Raw genomic sequence first — 9,815 nt, forward strand, 5'->3', positions numbered from 1 at the left:
CCATTCCGAGATATATTTCCATGCAACTTTCCACCGTTTTATTTATGACACGCTTCGTCATTGTCATATTGCCTTGCATGATCATGTAGTTGACATCGTATTTGTGGCAAAGCCACCATGCATAATTTATCATACATGTCACTCTTGATTCATTGCCCTTCCCGGTACACCTGCGGAGGCATTCATATAGAGTTATATTTTGTTCTAGTATCGAGTTGTAAATAAATAGAAGTGTGATGATCATCATTAATAGAGCATTGTCCCAAAAAAAGAAAAAACCTAAAGGCCAAATAAAAAAGCCCAAAAAAGGGAAAAAAATAAAAAAAGGGACAATGCTACTATCCTTTTTTCCACACTTGTGCTTCAAAGTAGCACCATGATCTTTATGATAGAGAGTATCTTATTTTGTCACTTCCATATACGAGTGGGAATTTTTCATTGTAGAACTTGGCTTGTATATTCCAACGATTGGCTTCCTCAAATGCCCTAGGTCTTCGTGAGCAAGCAAGTTGGATGCACACCCACTTAGTTTCTTTTCTTGAGCTTTCATACATTTATAGCTCTAGTGCATCCATTGCATGACAATCCCTACTCCTTGCATTGACATCAATTGATGGGCATCTCCCTAGCCCGTTGATTAGCCGCGTCGATGTGAGACTTTCTCTTTTTTTGTCTTCTCCACATAACCCCCATCATCATATTCTATTCCACCCATAGTGCTATATCCATGGCTCACACTCATGTATTGCGTGAAAGTAGAAAAAAGTTTCAGATTACTAAAGTATGAAACAATTGCTTGGCTTGTCATCGGGGTTTTGCATGATGAGAGCATTCTTGTGTGACGAAAATGGAGCATGACCAAACTATATGATTTTGTAGGGATGAACTTTCTTTTGCCATGTTATTTTGAGAAGACATGATTGCTTAGTTAGTATGCTCGAAGTATTATTATTTTTATGTCAATATTAAACTTTTGTCTTGAATCTTTCTAATCTGAATATTCATGCCACAATAAAGAAAATTACATTGAGAATTATGCTAGGTAGCATTCCACATCAAAAATTCTGTTTTTATCATTTACCTACTCGAGGACGAGCAGGAATTAAGCTTGGGGATGCTTGATATGTCTCCAATGTATCTATAATTTTTTATTGTTCCATGCTATTATATTATTTGTTTTGGATGTTTAATGGGCTTTATTATACACTTTTATATTATTTTAGGACTAACCTACTAACCCAAGGCCCAGTGCAAATTGTTGTTTTTTGCCTATTTCAGTGTTTCACAGAAAAGGAATATCAAACAGAATCCAAATGGAATGAAACCTTCAGCAGAGTTATTTTTGGAACAAACGTGATCCAAGGGACTTGGAGTAGACGTCAAGAAAGAAGCAAGGAAGCCATGAGGCAGGGAGGTGTGCCTGCCCCCCTGGGCGCGCCCCCACCCTCATGGGCCCCTCGCAACTCAACCGACCTACTTCTCCTCCTATATATATCCATATACCCCGAAAACATCCATGAGCACCACGAAACCCTATTTCCACCGCCGCAACCTTCTGTACCCAAGAGATCCCATCTTGGGGCCTTTTTTCGGAGCTCCGCCGGAGGGGGAATCAATCACGGAGGGCTTCTACATCAACACCATAGCCTCTCCGATGATGTGTGAGTAGTTTACCACAGACCTTCGGGTCAATAGTTATTAGCTAGATGGCTTCTTCTCTCTCTTTGGATCTCAATACAAAGTTCTCCTCGATCTTCTTGGAGATCTATTTGATGTAATTCTTTTTGCGGTCACAGACCTTCGGGTCCTTAGTTATTAGCTAGATGGCTTCTTCTCTCTCTTTGGATCTCAATACAAAGTTCTCCTCGATCTTCTTGGAGATCTATTTGATGTAATTCTTTTTGCGGTGTGTTTGTCGAGATCCGATGAATTGTGGGTTTATGATCAAGTTTATCTATGAACAATATTTGATTCTTCTCTGAAATCTTTTATGTATGATTGGTTATCTTTGCAAGTCTCTTCGAATTATCAGTTTGGTTTGGCCTACTAGATTGATCTTTCTTGCAATGGGAAGTGCTTAGCTTTGGGTTCAATCTTGCGGTGTCCTTTCCCAGTGACAGCAGGGGCAACAAGGCACGTATTGTACTGTTGCCATCGAGGATAAAAAGATGGGGTTTATATCATATTGCTTGAGTTTATCCCTCTACATCATGTCATCTTGCCTAATGTGTTACTCTGTTGTTATGAACTTAATGCTCTAGATGCATGCTGGATAGCGGTTGATGTGTGGAGTAATAGTAGTAGATGCATAATCGTTTTGGTCTATTTATCACGGACGTGATGCCTATATACATGATCATGCCTATATATTCTCATAATTATGCACTTTTCTATCAATTGCTCGACAGTAATTTGTTCACCCACCGTAATACTTATGCTATCTTGAGAGAAGCCACTAGTGTCTATCTTTTATCATATAAGTTTCCATTCTATTTTATTTTGCAATCTTTACTTTCAATCTATATCATAAAAATACCAAAAATATTTATCTTATTACTCTATCAGATCTCACTCTCATAAGTGATCGTGAAGGGATTGACAACCCCTTTTATCACGTTGGTTGCGAGGTTCTTATTTGTTTGTGTAGGTACGAGGGACTTGCGTGTAGTCTCCTACCAGATTGATACCTTGGTTCTAAAAAACTGAGGGAAATATTTACGCTACTTTGCTGCATCACCCTTTCTTCTTCAAGGGAAAACCAACGCAGTGCTCAAGAGGTAGCAGTAACCTCCCGGTACTCCGAAACATTCCGGAACCATTTTGGTGGTCGAATACCATCGTCCAATATATCAATCTTTACCTCCCAACCATTTTGAGACTCCTCTTCATGTTCGTGATCTCATCTGGGTCTCCGAACAAACTTCGGTCACCAAAACACATAACTCATAATACAAATCGTCATCGAACGTTAAGCGCGGACCCCACGGGTTCGAGAACTATGTAGACATGACCGAGACACGTCTCTGATCAATAACCAACAGCAGAACCTGGATGCTCATATTGGTTCCTACATATTCTATGAAGATCTTTATCGATCAAACCGCAATGACAACATACGTTATTCCCTTTGTCATCGGTATGTTATTTGCCAAGGATTCGATCATCGGTATCTCCATACCTAGTTCAATCTCATTACTGACAAGTCTCTTTACTCGTTCCGTAAGGCATCATCCCACAACTAACTCATTAGTCACATTACTTGCAAGGCTTACCGTTATGTGCATTACCGAGAGGGCCCAGAGATACCTCTCCGATACTCGGAGTGACAAATCCTAATCTCAATCTATGCCAACCCAAAAAAACACCTTAGAAGACACCTGTAGAGCATCTTTATAATCACCCAGTTACGTTGCGATGTTTGATAGCACACAAGGTGTTCCGCCGGTATTCGGGAGTTGCATTATCTCATAGTCAAAGGAATATGTATAAGTCATGAAGAAAGCAATAGCAATAAAACTTAACGATCATTATCCTAAGCTAACGAGTGGGTCTTGTCCATCACATAATTCTCCTAATAATGTGATCCCATTCATCAAATGACAACACATGTCTATGGTCAGGAAACTTAACCATCTTTAATTAGGGATAATTAGATTTATGCCCCTAGTTGTGTCCCACTTGTCTGTTTTACCCCTAATTCCCAAAAGTCACCGGTTCTGTCCAAATCACTTTGCTCCTCTTATGTTTTTGCCCTTTGACCGTTTGATCGTCAGTTTGAAAACTTCATAGCTAATTCATACTAAATCAGAAAAATGCAAATAAGATACCAAAATGTTCAGAAAAACATCACCTATATGTCAGTGTCATTTGCATCCATGAAAAAAGTGTTGGAAAGTGCCCATATGAGTTTTAGCTCTTATGCTACCACCAAGAATAGTAAAATCTAAAAAAGTTCAAAAAAATCAAAAATAATTTGGTGGCAAAGAATGACAAATGTTTTAAGTGTCTGCCAAGTTTCATCAGGGAATAACATTCGTGGGTGCCGCGGCAAAAAAACAATCAGCACTCCAAAATATATTATTTTTTTGCCACGACTTCCAGGAATGTCGTTCCCTAATGAAACTTGGCAAACACTTACAAAACTTGTCGTTCTTTGCCACCATATTTTTTTGAATTTTTTTGAATTTTTTTAGAGTTTACTATTCATGGTGGTATCAAAAGAGTTAAAACTCGGATGTGCACTTTCTAACACTTTTTTCATGAATGCAAATGACACTGACATATAGGTGATGTTTTTCTGAACTTTTGGTATCTTATTTCCATTTTTTTGATTTTGTATGAATTAGTTATGAAGTTTTCAAACTGACGGTCAAACGGTCAAAGGGCAAAAGCATAAGAGGATCAAAGTGACTTGGACAGAACCGGTGACTTTTGGGAATTAGGGGTAAAACAGACGAGTGGGACACAACTAGGGGCATAAATCTAATTATCCCCTTTGATTAACGAGCTAGTCAAGTAGAGGCATACTAGGGGCACTTTGTTTTTTCTATGTATTCACACATGTATCAAGTTTTCCGGTTAATACCATTCTAGCTAGAATGAATAATAAACAATTATAATGATATAAGGGAATATAAATAACAATTTTAGTATTTCCTCTAAGGCATATTTTCGTTAGTCTCCCACTTGCACTAGAGTCAGTAATCTAGATTATATAGTAATGATTCTAACACCCATGGAGTCTTGGTACTGATCATGTTTTGCTCGTGGAAGGGGCTTAGTCAACGGGTCTGCAACATTCAGATCTATGTTTATTTTGCAAATCTCTGTGTCTCCCTCCTTGACTTGATCGCGGATGGAGTTGAAGCGTCAATCTTATTCTTGAAGGTCCATTTATTTTCTATGGCTTGCCGATCATCGGGCAAGTCAACCAAAGTCCATACTTTGTTCTCATACATGGATCCCATCTCAGGTTTCATGGCCTCCAGCCATTTCACGGAATCTGGGCTCATCATCACTTCCTCATAGTTCGTAGGTTCGTCATGGTCTAGTAACATGACTTCCAGAACAGGTTTACCATACCACTCTGGTGTGGAACGTACTCTGGTTGACCTACCAAGTTCGGTAGTAACTTGATCTGAAGTTTCATGATCATCATCATTAGCTTCCTCACTAATTGGTGTAGGCATCACTGGAACTAATTTCTGTGATGAATTACTTTCCAATTCGAGAGAAGGTACAACTACCTCATCAAGTTATACATTCCTCCCACTCACTTCTTTCGAGAGAAACTCCTTCTCTAGAAAGGATGCATTGTGAGCAAAAAATATCTTGCCTTCGGATCTGTGATAGAAGGTGTACCCAATAGTTTCATTTGGGTATCCTATGAAGACGCACTTCTCTGATTTGGGTTCAAGCTTATCAGGCTGAAGCTTTTTCACATAAGCATCGTAACCCCAAACTTTAAGAAACGATAGCTTAGGTTTCTTGCCAAACCAAAATTCATATGGTGTCATCTCAACGGATTTAGATGGTACCCTATTTAACGTGAATGCAGCTATCTCTAATGCATAACCCAAAACGATAGTGGTAAATTGGTAAGAGACATCATAGATCGTACCATATCTAATAAAGTACGGTTACGACGTTCAGACACACCATTTCGCTGTGGTGTTCCAGCTAGCGTGAGTTGCGAAACTATTCCACATTGTTTTAAATGAAGACCAAACTCGTAACTCAAATATTCGCCTCCGCGATCAGATCATATAAACTTTATTTTCTTGTTACGATGATTTTCTACTTCACTCTGAAATTCTTTGAACTTTTCAAATGTTTCAGACTTATGTTTCATCAAGTAGATATACCCATATCTGCTCAAAACATCTATGAACGTCAGAAAATAACGATACCCACCGTGAGCCTCAACACTCATCGGACCGCATACCTCAATATGTATTATTTCCAATAAGTCAGTGGCTTGCTCCATTGTTTCGGAGAATGGAGTCTTGGTCATCTTGCCCATGAGGCATGATTCGCAAGCATCAAGTGATTCCTAATCAAGTGATTACAAAAGTCCATCAGCATGGAGTTTCTTCATGCACTTTACAACAATATGACCTAAACGGTAGTGCCACAAATAAGTTGCACTATCATTATTAACTTTGCATCTTTTGGCATCAATATTATGAATATGTGTGTCACCACGATCGAGATTCAACATAAAATAGACCACTCAACAAGGGTGCATGGCCATAAAAGATATTACTCATATAAATAGAACAACCATTATTCTCTAATTTAAGTGAATAACCGTCTCGCATCAAACAAGATCTAGATGTAATGTTCATGCTCAACGCTGGAACCAAATAACAATTATTCAGGTCTAAAACTAATCCCGAAGGTAGATGTAGAGGTAGTGTGCCGACGGCGATCACATCGACCTTGGAATAATTTTCGATGCGCATCATCACCTCGTCCTTAGCCAATCTTCGTTTAATTCGTAGCCCCTGTTTCGAGTTGCAAATATGAGAAACATAACCAGTATCAAATACCCAGTCGCTACTAGGAGGATTAGTAAGGTACACATCAATAACATTTATATCAAATATACCTTGCACTTTTCCATCCTTCTTATCCGCCAAATACTTGGGGCAGTTCCGCTTCCAGTGACCAGTCCCTTCGCAGTAGAAGCACTCAGTTTCCGGCTTAGGCCCAGACTTGGGCTTCTTCTCAGGAGCAGCAACTTGCTTGCTATTCTTCTTGAAGTTCCCCTTCTTTCCTTTTCCCTTTTTCTTGAAACTAGTGGTCTTGTTGACCATCAACACTTGATGCTCCTTCTTGATTTCTACCTCCGCGGCCTTGAGCATTGCAAAGAGCTCGGGAATCGTCTTGTTCATCCCTTGCATATTATAGTTCATCACGAAGCCTTTATAGCTTGGTGGCAGTGATTGAAGAACTCTGTCAATGACACTATCATCCGGAAGATTAACTCCCAGCTGAGTCAAGTGTTTATGGTACCCAGACATTTTGAGTATGTGTTCACTGACAAAACTATTCTCCTCCATCTTATAGCTATAGAACTTGTTGGAGACTTCATATCTCTCAACTCGGGCATTTTCTTGAAATATTAACTTCAACTCTCGAAACATCTCATATGCTCCATGACGTTCAAAACGTCTTTGAAGTCCTGATTCTAAGCCGTAAAGCATGGCACACTGAACTATCAAGTAGTCATTGTATTTAGCTTGCCAGACATTCATAACGTCCAGAGTTGCTCCTGTGGCAGGCCTTGCACCTAGCGGTGCATCAAGGGCGTAATTCTTCTGTGTAGTAATGAGGATAGTCCTCAAGTTACAGACCCAGTCCGTGTAGTTGCTACCATCATCTTTCAACTTAGCTTTCTCTAGGAACGCATTAAAATTCAAGGGAATGGTAGCACGGGCCATTGATCTACAACATAGATATGCAAAAAACTATCAGGACTAAGTTCACGATAAATTTAAGTTCAATTAATCATATTACTTAAGAACTCCCACTTAGATAGACATCCCTTGAGTCATCTAAATGATCACGTGGTCCATATCTAGGGCATATTTCCTTCAAATGATCCTCTCAAGACTTTCTTGATTCTGAGTCAGGGCGGCCAAGCCTTTCTCAATCCTCACGGTGGCCTCAAGCAGATAACTGAGTTGATCTTGCTTGGTCTTGAGCATCACTTGTGAAGCATCTGGTACACTAGCTGCTTTTGCAGCCTTTGCTCTCTCTCTCTCTCTCTCATCTCCTGGGCTTCAGCACATGTGGGATGTGAGGCATCCATGACAATCTCATTCTCCTCAAATTTTAGCCTCAGGGGAAGATGCCCTTTATCAAGAAGATATGTCCCTGTCCCCATCTTGGAGTTGATCAACATCTGTATGTGAGGGGCATATCCACATTATCTCTTTTGATCAGCTGCAGTTCTCTTCACTGTTTCAACTATCAAACTCATCACTTTGAACTTTTGTGGCACATCAAACATATGGAGCAAGTTGATGGAGTGACCATGGATCATCCTATGATCTCCTGACTTGGGCAACAGAGTGTGCCTGAAGATGGTGTTGATGGTGGTCAATCCTGACAGCAGATAATATATGGGCCCAAGCTTGTGAGTCTCCAAGGCATCATCTGGAATAGTCTTGTGCATGTTTGCCATGGAGTTTTGATCCTTCCTTGGCTTGGCATATACATCCGTGTCATTTTCACCTTCCTTGGGAGCATTGGTCAACTTGCCCATTCAGAAATTATAGATTGATACCTGGTTCCTTCTGTCATCCAGACAATCTTGCCATCTGGATAAAATGAGCAGTGGAGTAGAATTGCATAATCATTTCATCATTCCACTTTGTCAACTTCTGACCAACAAACTTGTCGACTTCATTCATCCTAAAGCTCTCATGCACACCTAGGAGTAGTCGTCATTGTCATCGATGTATGTCCAGTCAACCCATCACATATCACTAACAATAGGCTTCTTGTCTAGCAAGACAAACTCATAGAAGTCATGTTGTTCCTTGGTGTGCAAACGATAATCTACAGGAGTCCTTCTCCTGGTGGCATAGGGATCAGTCTGTCTCCACAATCTCAGACATGCATCCTTTCTTTCCTTCATGTTCTCAGCAACAGGATGGTCATCACTATGATCAGGAATCGTTGGCTTCATCTTTCTGAGCACTTGTGGCTCCTCATCCTCTTGAGCTTGAGGCACTGGGGCCTTGTTCTTCTCAGCAGCAAGGATATTTCTAGTGGATCTCTTGGGTGCAGAAGGTTTTGGATCTTGAGCTTAAGTTGGAGGCTTGGGGGTTGTCTTGGGCTTAGATGGAGCAGCCCCAGACTTTATGGCATCCCCCATGAGCTTCTGAGTCTTTGTAGGTGGTGCAGATGGCTCTTTGTCGTGGTATTCTCACGGGGGTCCGAGATGACATATGCCACAAGGTGGCTTCGTGTGAGGGCAACACTGCTGCCGGAATATCCAGGGGCGGGTTTGCGAGTAGCACGCGCTAGTTTACCCAGGTTCGGGGCTCTCCGGAGAGATAACACCCCTACTCCTGCATGTCTGAGTATATGTAGTATATCTGTAGTACAGAGTGCTCCTGGAGCTGTATCTACATGAGTGCTATATGCTACTAGCCTCATGTATGTATCTGTGGCCGGGATGAGCAAGCATGCTCTAGTGGCCGAATGAGTGTGTGCTCATACGTGTGTGAGGATGGATGGATGGTTAGCTATATGTAGTGTGTAGTGGGCATGGGACATGGTGTTGGTTGTAAGCTACCTTGGGTAGCTTACAAGCCAAGCCATGTATGGGGCATGGTGCATGTCATGCTTGTCCCCTGGGCACTTTATAGAATAGTGCCAAGGGGACAGGTACACTGTAGATGATGGCGTCGCGGTACAGCTGTCCTGTCCGCGGTATGGCCGTCCCGTCGGGGTCTTGTTGGTGTCGGGTCGGGCTGCAGTCGGCAGCCGGCTAGTTGGCGTAGTTGGCAGCCGGCAGTCGGCAGCCGGCCGGGCAGAGCAGTCGGACAGGGAGCCGACAGGAGCGGCCGGGCAGTCGGACTGAGGGGCTTTGCTAGCCCCGATGTCTTAATTTATTGTCTCGACGTCTTCGGGGTATCCGTGTCCAATTACTCCGACAGTAGCCCCCAAGCCTCCGTGCAACTTGGCAAAGTTGGGCGGAGGTTTTTTGGCAAGTGTTCATGGAAATGATCATGAAAAAGACAAAGTTTGTCCATGCAGAATATATCAAACGTTTGCTTTTAGCATTGCAAGTTTTATGC

Source organism: Triticum aestivum, chromosome 1A (assembly GCF_018294505.1).
Source record: "Triticum aestivum cultivar Chinese Spring chromosome 1A, IWGSC CS RefSeq v2.1, whole genome shotgun sequence".
In the NCBI taxonomy this organism is placed as follows: domain Eukaryota; kingdom Viridiplantae; phylum Streptophyta; class Magnoliopsida; order Poales; family Poaceae; genus Triticum; species Triticum aestivum.